The sequence below is a fragment of the Mauremys mutica genome, chromosome 3, assembly GCF_020497125.1.
Source record: "Mauremys mutica isolate MM-2020 ecotype Southern chromosome 3, ASM2049712v1, whole genome shotgun sequence".
Lineage (NCBI taxonomy): Eukaryota > Metazoa > Chordata > Testudines > Geoemydidae > Mauremys > Mauremys mutica.
Genome location: NC_059074.1, coordinates 54,643,111 through 54,658,413, shown reverse-complemented (window position 1 = coordinate 54,658,413; position 15,303 = coordinate 54,643,111).

The following is a 15,303-nucleotide window of genomic DNA, read 5'->3' as shown; positions in this document are numbered from 1 at the left end:
TCCTGCTTGATCTTCCACAGCACATTGGGGAAAATGGGAATGGTACTGAATGCACAGAACAATCGGTCCATTCATGGGAGGAGAAAGGCACCAGAGAGAGAACAATGATTTTACCCCACCTATGAACAGAAGTGGTGAGACTTGATGTTCTCCACTGGCATGAAAATGTCCATGTGGGGAACCTCCATCATTGCTGGAGAATGTCTTGAAAGACTCTCAAATGAATTAACCACACATGATTAAAAATGTCTGCTCAGGTCATCTACATTCATGCTGTCCACCACAGAGAGACAGAGCATTGGTGAGGTAATATGGTGCCGTATGGCAAAATCCCAAAGCTGGATGGCACAAGACACATGATCTGGCTCCTCCCTGCCTCTTTAGGTAGAAGACTGTTGCCGAATTGTCTTACCTAACCAAAATTATCTGGCTGCAAATGTCTGGAAGGAAGTCTGCACATGCCCTGTATATGGCCTGAGATCTAGGACACTGATGTGTAAGGCCTGTTCCATTTTGGACAAGCCCTGAGCTGTGAGATTGCCAATTTGAGCCCTTCATCCTCACATGGCAGCACTGGAGATCGTGGTTCTTTATGGTAAACTGGGCTGTACAGGAACCGCTTGCAAATATTGCCCAGGTCCTTCCACCAATCTAGCAACCAGTGGGCTACTGGGGTGGAAGACGCACCACCTTTGTTGAGGTGGGGTCTTGTGGCATGGTAAACTGAAGACAGCCTTGCCTGAGAATGGTGGAAGTGAAGCCTTGCATATAGCATAACAAATCTACATGCTGCCATGAGACCCAGCAGCCTAAGGCAGGATCTCACTTGTGTGAGAGGATGGGATTACAGTTAGTTAGAATCTCCTGTGCCTAGTGGCACATGAGTTAACCCATTTTTCCCCACTGTCTGTCCAGAGCAAGATGTCTGATTCCAACATTAGTCATCTCCATAATGGCAGCATCCTTTTCCACTTATCTTGTGATAATTCAATTCTTTGCCCTCCAAGTCTTCTCATCCCTCCAGGGGGAATCTAGTCTAAGATATACCTTGTGCTTCTGTCAAGGGGAGGGGGGGTTAACCTGATCACATGACTGAGCCACTACAACTGTGCCTCATTACTGAGAGTGCAGTCTGCTGACCTGTGTGATGCTGTTAAGGGAGACACTGAAAACACAGCAGAATGCCTAGGCCACTGCCAGTAAATATCAATGATTAAACTTATTGCCAAAAACAGCTGTAAGGCCTTTGTAGCAGCCTTAGCATAACTAGCCAGGGCAAGAGAGGAGTGGGAGTGATCACGAGAATTGAACATGATCCTGCATCATCCTGTCTTGCTTCTTTAAAGCTGCTGAAATGTGTGTGTGTGTGTGTTTGAATGTGCTGGGGACCCATGAGAATTTAGACTCTGCAAAAACACATATGTATAACTAACAGCTTGAAACTTCTTGCTTAAGAAACTGCTTCCTCAGTAGTTATTGGTGATTGACAAGCTATGTGACATTTTGAACATAAAAGGTAAGAGGTCTGAATGGTTTGGATTTTACCTTTTGGAAATCTCTTGTACTTCTCTGGCAGATAGCTGGCCACTTGAACCTTGTCGTTTGATCACTCAAGACCCCTCCAGATTATGGGTAACTATTATCTGGAGGCGCTCTAGCCCTTTTGCATATCTGTGTGTGCTTGAGATCTAATAAAATAGTAAGTTTGGATGAAAGCACTTTGGGTTTGTTGCAATCCTTAATCAAACGGATGTGTTGTGTCTCCCTTTGATTTATTCCTGACATTGCCTTGCAAAGAGTACAGTTACCCTGAGCTTTGGACTGAGAGAACAGAGCATTTCCTTATTGGTTACAGAATCTCTCCAATAAATTCCCAAGATTTGTCTTAAAACAAATCTGGTGAAATGCATTCAGCTTCCTGTGGTATACTTCCACCATCTGCCATGAAACATGTCCAGTGGTAGATGGGCAAGAACTGTCTCCACATTGAATATGGCCCAAATGAACTCCATGTGCTGCACAGGGTTTAATGTGGATTTCTTCTTTTTCGCCAGCAGGCCTAGAGCATATGAACAGCTGAAGAGCTGATGCAGTACTGGCCCGGACATGAGATTCTGAGTTGATCCCCACCACCCAGTCATCAGGAAGATCTGGATACTTATCCTTCTGAAGTAGGCCACCCTACTGTAAAGAACTTCATAAATACATGGGGAGCTGTAGAGAGACCAAAGCGCAAAATCCAGTATTTGTAGTGATTGTTGTCCAACACAGACCTCAGGAAGCATTTATGTGACTGGTGAATTGTGATGTGTAAGTGTGCACTCTTGAAGCCAAGCACAACATACCAATATTTCTGGTCTCGGAAGGGGATGATGGATGTGAGGGAGACCATCTTGAACCTGAGCTTAGATTCTGAGGTCTAATATGGGAAGAAGCCCTCTTGTCTTCTTGGGAATGAGGAAGTACGTTGAATAGAACACCCTTCTCTTTTTAAGGCACCTCCTCTATCACACCCACAGCAAAGGGGAATTGCACTTCTTGTTGAAGCAGGATCTCATGGAAGGGGTCCCTCAAGAGGGATGGAGATGGAGGGTGCGGGGGAGGGGGAAGACAAATTAACTGGATGGCATAGCCTTTCTGAACCACCTACAATACCCAGAGGTCTAAGGTGATGCATCAGGTCTGTTGGAAGTGAGCCAGATGGTTGCCAAATGGAAGGGGGGCAATGATTGGGGAATTAATGGTATGTTGTCCTCAGGCACCAAATCAAATCTGCTGCCTGGTTGGTGCCAAAGCAGGGTGGTGCAATTGAGAGGTAGACCCGTAGATGGACTTTCTTCTTGAAGACCTCTGCCTGCAGCTCGGGGGTTAGGATGTCTATACTGGAAGAATTGCTGTTGTTGATGAGGTTGTGGTCTAAAGTGCCTTCTTCTAGTGGCCTGGGTATCAATCCCCGGGAATTTAAGGGTGGCTATAGAATCTTTAAGGAATCTCATTGCCTTCTCAGTCTTCTCATGGAAAAATGAGAAACCCTCAAATGGTAAATCCTTAATAGTTGTTTGTAATTTCCAAGATATGCCTGCAGAACCCAGCCACAAGAAGTGGTGCCTGTGACCACTGTAACCATCACCTGGGAGGCAGTGTCTGCTGCATCTGAGGCAACCTGCTGTGTGGTTCTGGCCACCATGTGATCTTCCACCATGATGGTCTGGAAATCATGCCTGCAATCTTGTGTCAGCTTCCCAATAAACTGTTGTAAAACACATCAACTAATGTGGCTATATTTTGCCAAGACTGCTTAGTCGTTTGAGATCCTCATTCAGAGGCCCAAAGTGGAGTAAGATTTCAAGCCCACTAGATCATGGCACTGTACCTCCTTGTCTTTGGGGGTTGATTTATGGCGACAGTGACAGATTCTCTTGTTGACCACCATTAGCACCTGGTACAAGGTGTGACCAGAACTGTTCATATCCTGTAGCCGGGATCTGGTACCATCTATCTGCCTGTTTGGACATTGTTGCCCATGATGCTGGTCTGTGCCATAGGGTTTTCATGGGCTCCAATAGCCCATCATTGATCAAGATCAGTGAGTACCACAGAGTGCAGGATGTCAAGGAGCTTGTATGACATATCCTGCATCTCCTCAGTAGTATTGCCAAAGCCTCTGCTACCTTTCTCATGAGGTCTTGGAGCACCCTGTAGTCCATAGGGTTAGTAGTCAGCTGATCTGGGGTAAGGGAGATGACGAGATCATGCTCAGTACTATCTTTCCCTCATCCTGGACCTTTTGCACTGGAGCAGCCTGCTCCTGGTTCTGATCCGGGGGAAGCAGCAGGGAAGTATCCAATCTCTGGTGCAGGTGTGAGGTGCATGCCACAATTGCAGTGGAGAGGCTGGTCTTGGGTGGCACTGAGGTCCTCTGGGGGCACACATGCGCCGCATACTTTCATCATATGGCACCAGACTGTCCTTGTACCAGACTAGGTCAGTATCACACACTGCCATCAACTATGGGTATGCATCTCTTATCCCCCAGCACAAGACTGATACCACCAAGCCCTGGGACCTGGATGGGGATAGCTGATGGTTTTCTTAAGAACATAAGAACAGCCATATTAGGTCAGACCAAAGGTTCATCTAGCCCAGTATCCTGTCTTCCAAGAATGGCCAATGCCAGGTGACCCAGAGGAAATGAAGAGAACAGATAATCATCATCTTGTGAGTCAGAAGACATGAAAGAATGTGGGAAGGGTCATGTTCACCCGGTGGGTGTAGGAGGAGCCTGACTGGATGGTAGGAGAAATGAAATTGCTGGTCCCATGAATCTGGGAAACATCAGTGATGAATGCCGCTCCACTAGCTGTAGGGGCACTGGTCCTGATGACATGGTCCCAGGCAGTGGAGCACCTGCAGATTGGTGAAGGGGAGACTGTATTGGAGCTGGTGCCAGAGGCAATAGAAAGACTAGTACCAGAGGCAGGCTTCTACCCAATGCTGAACAAGTCAGCAGTCTCTCAAATTGCCTCAGTATAGAAGCTGCTAAAACAGCCAGGTTTGCATCACATGGAGCCTCTATTATGGTGAGGTTCACTCAGCTGGTACCAGCTCCAGTGTTCAGGGAAGTTTTCCTAAGTTTTGAAGTAACTTTATAGTCTAACAGCCTGATAATCTTATTCAGCCTCAAAACTGGATCTGGGGAATGCAATCTTTGCCTCTTCTCCTTCGAGGATTGTGCTGAATCCATTTTGTGTGTGTGTGTCTGTGTGTATGTGTGTGTGCTTCAACGACAAGGAAGCTGCAGGCCTAAGTGATCTTTCAGCTGGTTTTGATGCTGAAGCAGGAACAGATTTCAAGTCTCCAATCTCCCAATGAGTCTGATATGTGGATCCCGGGGCCAGAGACTGGTCTGATTGGGGGTGGGATAGCTCGGTGGTTTGAGCATTGGCCTGATAAATCAGGGATATGAGCTCAATCCTTGAGGGGGACATTTAGTGAACTGGGGTAAAAATCTATTTGGGGATTGGTCCTGTTTTGAGCAGGGGGTTGGACTAGATGACCTCCTGAGGTCCCTTCCAACCCTGATATTCTATGATTGATTGCCTGCTGCATGAGGATAGTCTCCCTCAGGTGAGCCTCCCTTCAGCATTGGGTCTGCTTCAAGACGGACATGTAGATTTCACGATACTCTGGCACATGCCCCTCAGTGAAGCAGAAGAGACACCTCATAGGTCTATCGTTCAGAGAGACAACCACCTTGCAGGATCAGCAGTTCTTAAAGCCTGGGGACTCACCAGTGATGATGGAAGGAAAAAGCCCCTTCTCCCCCTGTGGTGTCCATTAGACCTAACTAACCAAGTGAATCAAACTGCTAACTAATAACACTAAAGTAGATGCAAACCCTGAAGAGAGTTGCTCCAATACATGGGTGGGAGAGAAGGAACTGGGTGAAGCAGCATAGCTCCACCCTTTATACCCTAATGAAGTGCACAAGGAAAAGAAAGGTGCATGCACTGTCCTGACAGATACTGCTGAGAAGAAAATTCTATGTGTGCATACTAGACATGTGTTCACCAACTGTGGAATAAGTATATGGGCAAGCACTTGATGGGGAACTTTCAGATTGCAAAAATATTGTTGCCTAAATTATGTTTACATTTCATACTGAATCAGCCATCACAATTAATCAGTCTTTTTTCAATATTTGCTTTAAATCTCTGATTCATCATTGCAATTCTTCAGACTAATTTATGTTTGCCTTTTACTTTCGTTTAAGCAAATTGATTTTCCTATAGGACTTTAAGCTACAGAAAAGTTTAATGCCATTGGAAAATAACTGGGAAATGAATTAGTTATGTTTAAAAATCTGTACAGAAGCTGTGGGAATAAAATGAAAACCCAAAATATCAAGGTCATCCATGAATCTGCATGTAAATTTCATTTTAAATAAAGGTCAAAATATCAGATCATGCTAAAAAAAAAATGTTGTTTTTACTGTTCCAAACTGTAGAGCTTTGGGCGGTGGGGCTGGGTTTATAGTGTGGGATATTGTCATCAGCCTGTAGATTTGAGGGAAAAATAAATACTGATGAAGACAGCCATGCACAGAATGATTCTTCAGTGAACAAGATGCCACGTATTTGCTTATCACTCATATCAGCATGTCACGATGACTTGAAGAAAAAACAGTTTTACAACCTTGCTTGGCACAAAGGTTAGACACTAATCAAAGTGCAATGCAAACAGTTTAGCTGAGAATTTTATAGATATAATTCTAGCCAGTTTGGTTATCATATTAGCATAATTTGTACAGATCATATTATCTTTCATAGCTGCAAAACAAAGCAAAACAAAAATACCCCTTCCTACCACCATCAGATACTTGAATGCAAAGGATGAGACCTGGCATTCGATCTTTTCTGTAAGTGAGAATCCAATTATTTTTATGTCATTTTCAGACACTCCTTTTCAATGTTCTGCTACTTTCTGATAGCAAATCAGTATTGCAGCCATGTGATGTATGAAGTACAGGCAGAGCAAGATGAATGTGGCCATTCTCGCTAAATGGGGCACTGTTTGCTATATGGAAAGAAGATGTATTACTGGTGCTGAATGATGTATATATTCTTCAACATCTTGTAACCACAGTCCATTAGAAATGATTTCCATCATAATACAGTATGGTACGAATTGATTCATATTTCTTTAGAGCACAAAGGTAAGAAAGAGGCCAGCTGACTGGATGACCTGACCATGGTCTACTTCACTGCCTGACTTGTGTCAGTAGTAATCTAAATCAAACCTGCAGACACCCAAATATCAAGCAGGGCACTCTTAACATTTGTGGCTTGTTGTTACAGCACAAGATCTAAAAATAAAGACAGTATATCAGTGTCACGGCATGAAAAAATGTGTTTTGCCAGAGTTTATATGAACCAGGGGTCTGACTAATGCTTTACAGTAAAGTTTTTCTGCTGCCATTTGTTCAGTACATTGCGCAGTGTTGGCAACATTCTACTCCGATAATTTGTCTCTTTCTTTAGTACTTGTGACAAATGGCAGAGGTATAATTTTTTAAAATAATGTTTACATACTTTGATTAAACAAATGCTGAATATGCACAAAAGAACGTTTTAGGAGAATATTAGTCTGATATATTTATCTGTTGGCTATGGTGCTTTCAGCATATAGGTAGGTAGGTAGGTAGATAGGTTTGATTTCAGTAGAAATGAGTAAACCTCAGTTTATGCATTAAGTTTACATTAATATTTGCCCTGGATTAGACTAAATTTGTACCCAAGCATGCAGAGAAAAGTTTAATTAAAAACAACCCAAAAATATCCCAACTACAAAGTACACTGGGCAGCTGAAATGTTCAAATTTTTGAACTAATCAGAAGCTACAGTCAACGGGCTGCAATATTCAGTTAGTCCAACATTTGAACAGATTAGCTGCCTAACATGTGGTAACTTTTTTCAGTAGTGCCCATGGCAGAGCATTTCAAAGTTCAGTGGATAGGGTGGGAATCAAAATAATTTATAAAAGGGACCATGAACTCTCAAAAGTCAGAGCTCTGACTATGCAGTTGGATGAGTTCAGAAGGTGGTAGATTTCACTTCCTCAGTTAACTATCTGGCCAATCATACACGTGTGGAAAAATAATATTGATTCACTAGATTTATACAACCATTTTTGTTCTGAATGACATATTATGATAATTATTAAAAATATTATGCTAGTTTTTATTAAATAGCAACTATTTTTCTGTATCTGGAACATACCAGGCCTGATCCAAAGTTGTCTATAGTCAATGGGAATATTTCTATTCATTTCAAAAGGCTTTGGGTCAGGTAGGCCCACAGACACTGTTATATCTTCAAAGTAAAGGGAAGGGAGACAGAGAGTGGGAGAGGGAGTTCTTAGTGACTGAACACATAAAGCGCTGTAATTAAAGATTGGGTAAAAAATGTCCAAAGGATCAATCACTTTTTTTTTTACATCCAGACATTACAAATATATTACTGAATCAGGCTCTTGTTAGTTGTATGAGATATTTTTGTGTGAGGATGGGTGCTAGCTGGAGATATTGCAACGCTAATAATTTAATTTTATTTAAAGACTTACTAACACATAATATTTGCAGATGAAAATACATCATTTGGATTAAATACCTGGTAGAGAATTGCAAAGACCATATATAGTACATTTTTAGTTTTAATAAAATATTTCAGGAAATATTGATAGATATACAGTTTAATTACTGATAGTTAATAGCAGAATTTTACAGAAAGAGGGATCAATTTCCAGGATAGGTTATAGATTGTTGAGGATGTGCTGGAGAGGTTTTAGCTGGGGACTGTACATGATGTCCAGTGGTGTTATTTTCCTTGTTGGGCCTGTCCTGGTAAAGGGTATAAGTTAATTTAGTATAAATTTTGCATGTACTGTAATTCAATATCTATTAATTTTAATACATAAAATATAAGTATTTAGCAAACAGGCCTTCAGACTGTGGAATAAAGTGGGTGATCTGAAAAAGGCTTCCTTTACTATCTCCTGACTTCATGGTCCTTGTCCCATCACCTGGCAAAGATTTATGGACACTGATTTAATGGATTTCACCAGGCAAAACTGGATATTTCTAACAGATCACAGAGGAACTTACATTTTGTTCTCAGCTCCTCAGCCTGCATTATTAGAGATACTTGGAAAAGAGGCAAGGCATTCAAGAACATTAACCATAACCTCATCTGTGTGAGTGGGAATAACAGCTGTATAATGAGTTCCAGGACACTTAGACAAGTACACAATAAACATTTCTAGATGGATCCTGCCTGCACAGTGATTGGGCAAGAAAGTTTTATTCTGATAGGTCTTATAGTGAAAAAAGTTCTCTCACTGAATCTTGAGGATTCTTGGAGATGTGTTTATTAACAGACTGGATAAACTCACTCTACTAGACAAGAACATTTAGAAAAAAATAGATTTGGCAAAATTTGATTCTGCACAGCAGCACATTGACATCAATCAATAACTCTTCAGCTTAAAGTTAAGCACACACTTAGATGCTTCGCTGGATTGAGGCCTTAAAGGTTTTTTCAGGCATAGGTGAACAACCTTTGATGAAAAACATCTAGCATATTCATATTGAATAATACTGGCAAATTGGCTTGCTTGTTTGTTCTGATTACCATGTAATCCTATATACTGAAATTTCTTTGAATGAAAAGATATAACGTACTGGTGTTTTCCAGTTTTGGAACAGGCCAAGCATATGAACATCATTCTTGAACAGAGAAGCCAAATGATTTTTCTTCTTATGGTATTCAATATTTATTGTTCATTGTATCAAACTGAATTTATTTAAATGTTTATATTTTGATTTTCTCCCTCAGAAATGCCATCAATCACATCTGGCAATGTACTCAGGCCTATTTCTCATTGACCTTGTGCTTGACCTTGTTGAGATTTCAATCTTGACCATTAATTGTTGTGGAAATAGTTTTTGTCTTGTGCATTTTTTCAATAGGGCAAGACATTCATGAGGGTTCAACTCATGCAGGCTTTCCTACTTTCCCTTTCAACGATTGTGGAAGCATGTGGAAGGCAGATATCACTCCATCAGTGTGGACCTGATCATAGTGGTCCTAGATCTGGGACCTGATTATTGTGGTCCTAGAATCAATCAATAGTATGTCTATTTAGAATAATTTGAAGATGGTTCTGACTTTGAAGTATATATTTTTAAGGTAATATATGTGTATCTTTACACAGAAGTGGTGGTGTGTGTTTTTGAATGGAGGGGTGGATTCTTCAAATGGCTCTCAAATGCTTGTTTTTATTCATTTGTGCAGGGAGAGGCAATTGCTATTGAAGAAGTTGCCAGAGGTTGAGTATTCAAACCATGTAATATTGGCAGCTCATCCTTCTGTCCTCTGGAGGGACTGAGTCTGCAGCCCTTGTGGCCTTATGCTTTGAGGATTGTGTCACATTGGTTCTAGCAGGTATTTGCCTGAGTGTGGCTGCAGAATCAGGTCATATCTTTGAAAAATGTTAAAATTTCCTTCTCACTGTCTTTCTTCTCACTGCCCTGCTGTTGGCATTGATCATACAAAACAGGAAAATTAACACTTTTATATCAGAGAAATTGATTGAAAAATCCCTGCAATGAGGTCTGCTGTCTCTACAGTATGTAAAGTCATAAATAATTGACAAGTATCTACATTACTTAGGATGAATAAAAGAATAGCAATCTTAAATACTGGCCTCATTTTACTGTTTTGTAAGTTTATATTACACAAGTGGCATTTTAATGTATTTTTCCATTCATAAACTTATCGAGGCAAAGATGATTCTTTCCCACAATGTCAGTTAATAAGTGACATTGACTATAAAAAGTTAATGCACTTCCCACCCTCACATTGTTAATTATATGAGATGAAGAATATATTAAAACCTGTATTGTTTATGTGTACATAAAAAAGAAAGATTGACTATGGCAAATTGATAAAACTATTTGTCAAACACTGTGATCTTGTGCGGAACTAAAAAAATAAAATAGGTCTATTCTTCATGCAAGGCAGCCATGTTCTAAGTAGAATACCAAAATTGGCTCGGTTCATCTCTCAGTAAGGGAACAGTGGGAGAAAGTTAATATTTAAACACACAAATTGTAAAAACTTTTGGAAGGATATTAATTGCTAGTTGTAGCCATATACAAGATTGCAGCTATCATCACACACACTGCTCTGATACAAGGCCCACAGGATTATTAGTGATACCTTACTTTACACTAGTTACTCTTTCTGAACATTCTTTTGTTTAAGAGTTTAACAGTGAACTGGGATCAATGTGATCTCTGTGGGAATTCAAATTAATTTGTGTAAACTATTGGTCACAACAGAACAACAAATAGAAAGCCGACAGATAGTGGGCCAAACATTTCTGTAAGAGTAAGGTATTATCTTTGGGTTTTGTTTCTTTATTTGTAATGGTGGTGGACGTGTACTGAAATATCTAATCTGTTGAAGTGCCAAAAATTACCTATTGGTATTTTATGTGTTACCCCAAAAGTACAAAAATGAGTTTACTGAAATACACTCTCAATCCTGCAAACACTTACACATGTAAAAGTATTCATATACATGAGGAGTCCCCCTGAATTCAACAGGACCAACCCTATAAAGTTACACATGGGCATAAGTGTTTGCAGGATGGGGGTTTAAGGCCAGGTCTATACTAGAAAGGGATTACCTGTATATCTATACAGGCAAACTCCACTGGTAGAGCTACAACTTATATGGCAAAGGGTTCTTTTGCCTGTATAGCGGATACCAGTGCCCGGAACAAAAACTATATCAGAAAAATATTTTTGTTGGTATAATTGTGTTTATAGTAGGGTATTTTACTAGAGTAAGTGTCAAAAGAATCATACCCCTAACTGACATTCTTTTATCAGCAAAACTTCTGTTGTAGACATGGTCTCCATTTGTATCATTAACTTCAGTCAAACTCCAAAGAATGAAAGAGAAAAGCCATACAAGGAAACAAAAATATACATCAGGAAAAGAGAATTTCAACTATATTTGTGGCTCTCTCTCTCTTATTAACACCCCACCCCCCACCCCCCTACACACACCCTTCATTCTAAGTCAAGCAAGTGGCATGCCACAGCATATTCTACAGACATATTAGTAAAGGCATCCATAATGTAATAAAGCTATAATGTTTGCCTCAGCCATATTTTAACTAGAGAGAATCTAGATTTTCATGTGTTGGAGGGAGATCATCTACAATGGGGGCTGGCAAAAACACAACATTTCCTTTTCATGGAAAAGTTTGAGGATTTGGAATTTGTTTCATCCTGGAAGAAAATGGAGTCCTTTTCAGAAGGCAAAGAGGGCCCCACCCCAAAGTAGCCACTACTGTAGTGGTTAGAGAACTGACCTGGGATGTAGGAGACCCACATTCACATCCTTGCTCAATATCAGACAGAGCAGGATAAGGGACCTGCACATTCCACATCTCAGATGCATACTTTCAAAATGAAATGATTGAATCAGTACCTCTCTCAAGCTCCCCTGTTGGAGCTGTTCCATTTTGTAAAAATAAATAAATATTTATTGGGCCACAGCACTAGAGACAGACTCCATAGCAAAACAATGAGCGCATGCAACGTGGGTGGGGGAGATCCAGGTTGTGGTACCTCTTTCATCCAATTCAGAGCAGCCACTTGAACCTGGTACTCCTACATACTAGCTAAGAGATTTAACCACAGGGCTACTGGCTATTCCAGAATGGGCTTGCCTCTGGTGTTGGCCAGAGATTCCATTCTGACCAGAAACACCTTCCGGATTCAAGTTTAATTGAAAACAATGAATTTCCACAAAAAAAGTTTCAGTATTTTCTAGAAAAAACAAATACAAAAATCCCAAACACACATCTCACCAAAAAAATTGCCAACCAGCTCTATGAGAGCACAAGTTATTTTCATAGATTACTTGTTTGATTCGTCTTCTGACGTGTAAACTGGAAGGACACCTGAAGGACTGCTCAGGAAGTTTTCCTGATTTTTCTCCTGGAAAGTGAGACACCACACTTATGGCAAAAGAGAACATAATTGCCTTTACCAGCACTGAAGATACATGCTGAGTAGCTGCCGGTTAGTGGATGATTCAAGAAGAGTAACAGTCGTTGTCAGATGGCTCATAGCCAGCTTTTTAGCTTCCAATACATAGGGCTATCCCTGACACCATTTACCCCTTTCTTTCATTACAGAACTATAGACCCAGATTACACACAGTTGGAGTTTGCCTAGGTAGTTCTACCCCGCCCCCCCACCCCGTGAGGTACGGCAAGACCCCTAAGATATCCATATTGCTCCCTAAAACTCATCAGAATTCTCCTGGAAGCACTAAGTTATTTATATAAGGTTTCGGTGGTTTCAGTGAAATTATGTTTCACTAGTTTATTTTACCCTCACTAATTTTCCTAGAGAACATTTCATTTTATGAGGTGTATCTGGCTTGAAAGCTTCAGAAAAAGACTGAGAGGATGAGATACTTCCCCATACTTTGTTTAAAAGAACATATTTCAAATGATCAATATAGGATACAAATTCTGTCCTCCAAGTAATATTGTCAACATACATTCTTCCACTCCAAGCATTACACTAATTCTGCAATCTGAGGATAACTTAGAAACTAGCAGCCAGATTTTCAAACCCCGTATACTGTGTGCCTAAACTAGCTGATTAGCATATAGATATCCATGAATCGTCCCGGGTAGGAACTTGAAAGGATTTTCTGAAAATCCAATCACACAGTTGTGTACCCAGATACTAGCAGCTGTCCAGTCAAATGCTAAATGCCAAGGGAATAGTTCATGTGCAAGATATTCCTAGAGTAAATGGAAGCACTTTGTAACCCATGATTTAATGTTATTTGTAGGAGCACCAGGATGGTCAGGAAGTGGCATGTTATAAATAAGCTTCTATGTGCTATAAGTTTACATTTGCAATTCTCCATCCCCTCTTTTTTCTATGTATACAGTTTTGCACTTTACAATCACACATCTTTACCTGTATTTTCTTGGGCTAATTCTTCCCTCCCCTCCTCCAAAGATCTCTTTGGCATATTCCCACACGAAGGCTTTCAACACTGTTCTTTTCTGTCATTGCTCTGTATTACTTACAGTCAAGGCAGACATAGCCAATTAGGCAAACACACCCCAGAAATCACTACTGAATTACGTTAAAAACCTCTTAAAGGGGTTCTCAAGGTCCAAAATTGACTGTGCTCCAAGGCTAAAATTATCTCTTCATTTTTCCTCAGGAGAATATGAATAGTATTTAAACAATACAATTATTATCCATACTACTGGCTGGTCAGAGGCAATTACCACATGATCACATCATATCTGAGCAGGGTATGGTGTGCAATGGCTGCAGACAGCAGGTAACCAGTGTTAAAATGTATGGACCACATCATGTCCTTAGATCCCTAAGTTACATCATTTATAGCTTAATGTGTGAAGACACTACAGAGTATCAGTTCAACAGGTTTTGGGGAAGCCAGTATTGGTTACTATACCCATGCCTCCCTTCCCGCCTGTGGTTCTGCAGTTATATAGCTAGGGAAGCCAGCATTTGGTCCTTAAGATATTGTCACTCAGTTGGGTATATTGTCCCAAGTCTAAATATCTGTATTGTAAAATCAATTTGATCAATGTAATGTTTTTGGTTTACATTGCTACTAATTTGGTGTGACATACAAAATGGCTGTCTTCTGAGTTGTCTGTTTCTGGTCTGGGGGAGACCCAACACAAGGCTGGTTGCACCACTGAAGTCTTCCATTACCCCTGTTTTGAGGTCTGTGTACTGGCCTTGCACTGACCTGCTGGCAAAGGGAGGAATGTCACTCTATCAGCAGCAATTAACTAAGAAGCCTTTATTTTTTTTTAAAGAAGATAGAATATAGTGCATCAAGCATTTCAAGTACGCAAATAGGTTTCCAGAACATTTAGCTTCACTGGTGAAGTTATAAGGTTGTTCACAGAAAAGAGGGAAAGCACTTTTTTTTTTTTGGCCGCAGCAGTTCTAGCACAGCAGACAATTAAAATGTTTAGTGAAAGCAAAATAAACTCTTGCTGAAGGAGTGAGTGTGAATGAAATGTTATTTAAGCTCCAGGGGCTGGACATATGGTACTGGAAAAATGAAGAGGACAAAAAAAAAATTAAAGAAATCTGTGAAAATGTAGTTGACATTGTGCTACCAAAAAAACAACAACAAAAAAACAAAAAACCCTCCAAAAAACAAAAACCAAATTTATTCTATTAAAGTCATACATCTTAAAGCAGCCACCTATAAATAATACTTTTAAAGAAGATTTTGTGACATGATTTAATAATTCTTTAAATTCTGAAGGAGAGCTTGAGTGATTCTTATGACTAACACATCAGAACCTGTATTATTGTCTCTAAATCAATGAGGAAAATGTAGTATCTCCTTTGTTGTTGAGACATCACGTGAAATAATGAGAGGATTAGAAAGAGTGAGCCTGATTCTCTTCTCATTTTACATGGGTTTTACACTATGTAAATAAATTGACTTAAAAGGAGTTTTTTCTTATATAAGAGTATCACTGAGAAATGAAACAGGCTAGGTATCTCAGAACTAAGTGAGTCTATAATTGATCCTCCCACACAACTTTCTATTTGCTATACTCTTTGAAAAGTACAAGACAATTTTCAACACATTTCTAATTTAATGATGTCTTGACCTTACCCATACAAGAATACTCTGTAAA